This window comes from Octopus sinensis, linkage group LG11, assembly GCF_006345805.1.
Source record: "Octopus sinensis linkage group LG11, ASM634580v1, whole genome shotgun sequence".
Lineage (NCBI taxonomy): Eukaryota > Metazoa > Mollusca > Cephalopoda > Octopoda > Octopodidae > Octopus > Octopus sinensis.
The window spans coordinates 25,821,560-25,829,092 of NC_043007.1; the positions used below are offsets into that span (position 1 = coordinate 25,821,560).

The 7,533-nt window shown below is 39.7% G+C and overlaps 1 protein-coding gene across 2 annotated transcripts in view; it reads right to left on the bottom strand.

Annotated features, from left to right (window-relative positions):
• LOC115217155 (MAPK/MAK/MRK overlapping kinase-like) overlaps positions 1–7,533 on the bottom strand; it is a 70,487-nt gene that overhangs the window by 62,003 nt on the left and 951 nt on the right. The window lies entirely within an intron of this gene.

Sequence of the window (7,533 nt, forward strand, 5' to 3'; positions counted from 1 at the left end):
GATAGATGAATTGGTTGATGAGGATTTAACTACATATCCCAACGATTTACAATCATTGCATGATAACATGGTGGAGCGATTTCAAGATGTTATTGCGCTGAATATTCTAAATTGGTATAGCAATCCATTTGAGGTCGATGCAGTCGATTGCAAGGATGATGTTGAGGGGGAATTGATAAAATTACAAAATGACAATGATGCCACAATGCGATATCACCATAATGGCAAAGAAGGCTTGTGGTACGATCAAAGTATATCAAATTCCTACCCTAATCTGTGGAAACATCTGAAACTACTTTTGCTTGCCTTCCCTACCTCATACCTGGTTGAGCCTGTTTTTAACCATGTTGGAACTTTATTTTCCAATAAAAGAATTGGATTGGATGTGATACAACGAGGGGACTTGTGGCTAAAGTTGACAAGTTTGAAACTGAATGTATCTGCACTAGCTGCATTGCACCAAACACATGGTTCTCATTAAAAAGCTTTATTCTTTTCCTTTATAATACAATCATTAATTATTTTTGCATCGGTAGTTTTGATCAATGGTTCATTTGAGGAAAATGAAAATCAGTGTAAAAGAAAGCACAAGTTCCCAGAAGTTAATCTATCTGCATAATACGGAGTTAACATTAGAAATTTATTCACACTAATGGCAAAACTAAACCCACAATAAGGGATTTGTAAACAACCGCATATTTAATCCAAACGGCACTAATAGGGTAATGAGTCTACGATATTGTGAGTCAACTAATACAAGTGGAGGGGTCCAAGGGGATTTTGTGTTGGGGAGGTTGTGTCAGGGGGTTTTGTACACAAGTGGGTGACGAAGCATTTTTTGGCCAATAGGATGGCAAACCGTTAAGACGCCGGGTGAAATGCTTACCGGTATTTCGTCTGCCGTTACGTTCTGAGTTCAAATTCCTCCAAGGTCGACTTTGCTTTTCATCCTTTCGCACTGGGGTCGATGTAATCAACTTAATCCCTTTGTCTGTCCTGGTTTGTCCCCTCTATGTTTAGCCCCTTGTGGGCAATAAAGAAACAGGTAGGCAATGGAGCATTTTTTGTCCGATAGGTGGGTGATATTGCAATTTGGTGTGAAAAGTTTGGGAAACACTGGTTTTGACAGTTGGATACTCTTCAAAATGCCAACCACTTTATAATATACAAACATTAAATGATGATGGTGATGACAATGATGATATCATCATCATCAAGTTTTTAATGTCCGCTTTTCTATACTTTGATGGGTTGGACAAAGTTTACTGAAGTAGATTTTCTACAGCTGGATGCCCTTCCTGTTACCAACCCTCACCTGTCTCTAAGCAAAGTAATATTTCTTCACATCCTCGGAACATGAACAGGGCAATAGTTGAACTGTTTACACAGAAGGCTACAAATGAGCATCACCACTTGTATGACAGTATCATTCGTTTACAATTAGCAAGGGATAGCAAGACAAAGAAAACAGATACAAAAATGCACACACACACACACACACACAATAAATATAACAGGAGACCTGGAAAGATCTGGAAAGTGAAAGTTCATAACAATTCGGCAGAGACAGGTGAGCTCAAAGATGAGAGAGGAGAGAATTCAAGATGCCTTAACGTTGATTTAACCTGCGTCAGAGTCTGGTAACTTGGTACAGCCCGAGTAAATTGTATATACTGATTATCTAGATATCCTTTGACTCCTTCTTGTGTTGTGTGTGTGTGTGTGTGTGTGTGTGTGTGTGTGTGTGTGCATGTGTGTGCGTGCAGGTGTGTGTGCGTGCAGGTGTGTGTGCATGCATGTGTGTGTGTGTGCATGTGTGTGTGCATGTGTGTATGTGCATGCATTGTGTGCATGCATGCATGTATGTGCATGTGTGCACATGCATGTGTATGCATGCATGTATGTGCATGTGTGTGTGTGCGTGCATGTGTGTGCGTGCATGTGTGTGCATGCATGTGTGTGCGTGCATGTGTGTGCGTGCATGTGTGTGCATGCATGTGTGTGCGTGCATGTGTGTGAGAGAGAGAGAGAAACCAAAATAGTCATAATACGAGAGAAGAATAACAGTGAGCAAAAGTGGTATTTTCCTTTCATGATCTGTTCAAACAAGGGGAATTTTACAGTTTCAGTGTTTAGAACAGCACTGCACATCATTAGCTACACTAACAGGACAAATATCCATCAAATGTAAATAATGTAAATGTGTCGGTGGCACATAAAAAGCACCATCCGAATCGTGGCCGAAGCCAGTGCCGCCTCGACTGGCTTCCGTGCAGGTGGCACGTAAAATGCACCAATCCGACCGTGGCCGATGCCAGCCTCGCCTGGCACCAGTGCAGGTGGCACGTAAAAAGCACCCACTACACTCTCGGAGTGGTTGGCGTTAGGAAGGGCATCCAGCTGTAGAAACTTTGCCAGATAAGACCGGAGCCTGGTGCAGCCTTCTGGCTACCCAGATCCCCGGTCGAACCGTCCAACCCTAGCATGGAGAATGGACGTTAAACGATGATGATGATGATGATAGTGATGAATTTTAAATGTTTTCATGATGTATTTACACTATATACTATATTAACTTGTTTTCTAGAAAATATATAATAAATCTTAGGGCGAGTTATAAACAGTAGCTGCAACACATTGTGACGTATATTTGCCATTTAAATATGGCTAACCCCTAAGGGTGGATGCTACTGTAGTTTGTAGCCCCAGGAGGGAACCTCCTAAAGCCAGCTGGAGGAGGTGTCCCCCTGGGGCTACAAACTACAGTAGCATCCACCCTTAGGGGTTAGCCATATTTAAATGGCAAATATACGTCTGGAAAATATAGTTTTCTAATTAACATGTTTACAAGATATTTGTTCATGGAAGTATATTATAATGCCTAGTTTGTAATGTCTAGGTTTGTAATGTCTAGGTTAAGCATTGATCTATCTGGAAAACACAAGACAAAGAAGAACTGAGAAAACTGAATATTGATTGGTACAAGGCCAGTAAGTTTGGACAGGGGCTAAGTCAATTACATTAATCCTAGTACTCAACTGGTACTTATTTTATCAAGCCCCAAAAGGATAAAAAAAGCAAAATTGGCCTCAGAGGAAATTAAACTCAGAACAGAAAGATGGACAAAATACCTGATTTTTTACTACCCACAAGGGGCTAAACACAGAGGACAAACAAGGACAAACAAACAGATTAAGTCGATTATATCGACCCCAGTGCATAGCTGGTACTTAATTTATCGACCCTGAAAGGATGAAAGGCAAAGTCGACCTCGGTGGAATTTGAACTCAGAACATAGCGACAGACAAAATACCACAAAGCATTTTGCCCAGCATGCTAAAGGTTCTGCCAACTCACTCATTTATTAATGTTGTTGTTGTTTGTTCCTTCTCGAGTCACGCCTGGCTCATAGGACCGGTTTCCTTGGCATATTGGTTCCCCACCTGAACGGGACGCCGGTCCGTCGCAGGTGAGCTGCAAGATGCAGGAGGAAAGAGTGAGAGAAAGTTGTGGCGAAAGAGTCAGCAGAAGTTTGCCATTACCTTCTGCCGGAGCCGCGTGGAGCTTAGGTGTTTTACTCATAAACACACACATCGATTGGTCTGAGATTCAAACCCATGATCCCTCGTCTGTGAGTCCATGTGCCTCCACACACTCTATTTAATATAATGAAATATTAATCAGTGCAACAGACAAACAATGAAGACATGACACACAAGACACAAAAAAAATATATACAGATAAATATTTAAGTGCGACAGACAATGATGGAAATAATACAAAGAGCACAGAAAACAATATGGTTAAGCCTGATCAACTAGAATGAAAGAAAGGAGAAGAAAAGAGGAAGAAAATACAGAAAAAATGTTAGGTTTTTTTTTTTTTTGATTGAAACAATATAAAACAAAATAAACCTAAATGTGTGTCTCCAACATGGGAGGAAAAATAAGAACAAATATCTAATCATTATTTACATTATTTACATTCGACAGATATTTGTCCTCATCTTTTTTATTGTTAACACGTTTCGGCTGATATACCCTCCAGCCTTCATCAGGTGTCTTGGGGAAATTTCAAACCTGGGTTCTCATTCCTAAGGTATTTTTCGATGTTATTATTATTACTATAGACGTAGGAGTGGCTGTGTGGTAAGTAGCTTGCTTACGAACCACATGGTTCCAGGTTCAGTCCCAATGTATGGCAACTTGGGCAAGAGTCTTCTACTATAGCCTCGGGCCGACTAAAGCCCTGTGAGTGGATTTGGTGGACGGAAACTGAAAGAAGCCCGTCGTATATATGTTATATTATATATATATATATATATGGAATAAGTACCAGACTTAAAAATAACTATAGGGGTCAGTTTCTTCAACTAAAACCTTTAGGAGAGTGCCTCTATATGGCTGCTAGTCAATGACTGAAACAGCTCAAAATATATAATACAGGGTGTTCAAAAAGTCTCTCCGCAGTGAAATTTTTTCATCCTTCGCATCACCATGGAGCTACTTCAAGAGATTTTCAGTGAATGGATCATTTCGAAGGGACTTTGGTCACCAAGATCACCTAATTTAACACCACCAAATATTTTTTTTCTGGGGAGTACATAAAGGATCAGTTTACAAGAATCGCCCAAAAGCCATTAAATACTTACTGCTGAGAGACTTTTTAAACACCCTGTACTCTCTTTTACTCTCTTTTACTTGTTTCAGTCATTTGACTGCGGCCATGCTGGAGCACCGCCTTTAGTCGAGCAAATCGACCCCGGGACTTATTCTTTGTAAGCCCAGTACTTATTCTATCGGTCTCTTTTGCCGAACCGCTAAGTGACGGGGACGTAAACACACCAGCATCGGTTGTCAAGCAATGCTAGGGGGACAAACACACAAACACACACACACACATATATATATATACATATATACGACAGGCTTCTTTCAGTTTCCGTCTACCAAATCCACTCACAAGGCATTGGTCGGCCCGGGGCTATAGCAGTAGACACCTGCCCAAGATGCCACGCAGTGGGACTGAACCCGCAACCATGTGGTTGGTTAGCAAGCTACTTACCACACAGCCACTCCTGCGCCTATATGGAATAAGTACATATATATATATATATATGTATATATATATATAATTTAGAGAAAAACCACTATCAAACAATTCAAAGAAGAAAGATGTTATTCACACCATATAGAAAACATATACTATAAAAAAAACTTATTTTAAATCAATAAAGTACAATAAATAGTAAACTACTATTTACTATTTATTGTACTTTATTGATTTAAAATAAGTTTTTTTTTATAGTATATGTTTTCTATATGGTGTGAATAACATCTTTCTTCATTGAATTGTTTAATAGTGGTTTTTCTCTAAATTATATATATATCATCATCGCTTAACGTCCATTTTCCATGCTAGCATGGGTTGGAAATATATATATATGTATATATACTATTCTTCTAATTTACCTAAAATCCCATCCCATATATCTGTTTCATTTATTCTATTCATATATTTATTTATTTTCTCACTGATTCTTCTCATTTCAAAAAACACTCTGGCCTTTTGACCACTCCCCTAAGAACAATAGCTTGTGCCCTGTTTATCTCCTAAATACCAACCTACCCAAAAAACGTCCCCCACCACAACTCCATTAAATCTGCCTAAATGCATAAATACCAAAACTTATTTTGACAGCCAGCTTCCTGAAGATTTCATCTGAATGAAACAGTTCTAGTCCTGTAGAAGCTCCTTCTATAAAATAAAAAAAATATATATATATATGATGGCCTTCAATACAGTTTCCATCTAACAAGGTATTGATAAGCTCAGGGCTACAGTAGAAGATGCTTACTCAAGGTGCCATACAGTGGAACTGAACTCCAAATCCTGAGGCTGCAAAGCAAGATTCTTAACCATACAGTCATGCCTGTTAGGACTCACTTATTCAACACTGGTTGAATAATCCACTAGAGATGAAACTTGAACACCAAGTCAACCTAAAGTCTGGACATCTTGTAACTGCCACCACCAAGAAAAACATCGATCATGCATGACAGGCAATTGAAGATAAAGCCTATCCTATTAGCATATCTCGTGAGAGAGTTGGAAATATTCTGCCCAGTGAACTTGGCATGATGAAGGTTTCTGCTTGGTGGGGGACATGCTTTCTGACACATGATCAAAAGTACACCAGACTGATCACATCACAGGAAAATCTGACATTGTTTGAGGCAGATCCAGCAGATTCCTGGGGTGAGTGTTGGCATCCTCACTTTGAGCTGAGACAAAGAAATAATCCATGCAGTGGAAACATCCCTCCTCACTTACCAAGGTCATTTCATCCGCAAGGAAGGTAACAGCCTCGGGTTTTGGAGTGCAAAGAGCATTGTGTTTATTGACCATCATCAAAGGGGCTACACCATCAATGGAGAGTGCTATGCCAACTTGCTGAGACAGTTACAAAAGGCTATCAAGACCAAATGCCCAGGGAAACTGACAAAAGGGGCCTTGTTTCATCGGGCAATGCTCCAGCACACAAGTCCTTGGTTTCAAGGCGGCGAGCTGGCAGAAACGTTAGCACGCCGGGCGAAATGCTTAGCGGTATTTCATCTGCGTTACGTTGTGAGTTCAAATTCCGCTGAGGTCGACTTTGCCTTTCATCCTTTCGGGGTCGATAAATTAAGTACCAGTTACGCACTGGGGTCGATGTAATCGACTTAATACCTATGTCTGTCCTTGTTTGTCCCCTCTATGTTTAGCCCCTTGTGGGTAATAAAGAAATAGGTTTCAATGCCTGCTGTGCATTACTAAGATTTTGAAAAGGTTAATCAACCTCCCTATTCTCCTGATTTGGCCCCATTGGACTATCATCTGTTCTCCAGCACGAAAAAGCACATGGCTGAGAACCTGTATTGCAGTGACGATGACATCATATCTGCTGTTGATGATTTTTTTTTTTACCAACAAGATGAAAGCTTCTTTATCAAAGGGATTCAAGCATTGAAACACTGATGGAAGTGTGAGGACTAAAAGAAGGATTATGTGGAAAAAGGAACCTTATTTTGTCATGTTCTATGAGAGCATATATAATATATATATATATATTATTAGTGAATTGAAGAAATGGAGTTGAACGAAGATTGAACAGAAATCGTTTTATTGCATTCTACACGTGTTTCGAAAGGCACAATTTACCAAATTCCGATTGAATTCAACTCCATTTCTTCAATTCACTAATAATATTAAAATTCAATTATCCGCACCAACGCACGGTTGCAACACCATATGGTTGTACCTCCAACCGTGCTGTCTTCTGCTGTGATTTTTGCTACCAAGGTATCGGTAAAACTTTTGATTAATCTGCAACAAGATTATTCATCTTTCTATTTCACAAAATATATATATATATATATATATATATATATATATATATAGGCACAGGAGTGGCTGTGTGGTAAGTAGCTTGCTTACTAACCACATGGCTCCTGGCTCAGTCCCACTGTGTGGAACCTTGGCCAAGTGTCTTCT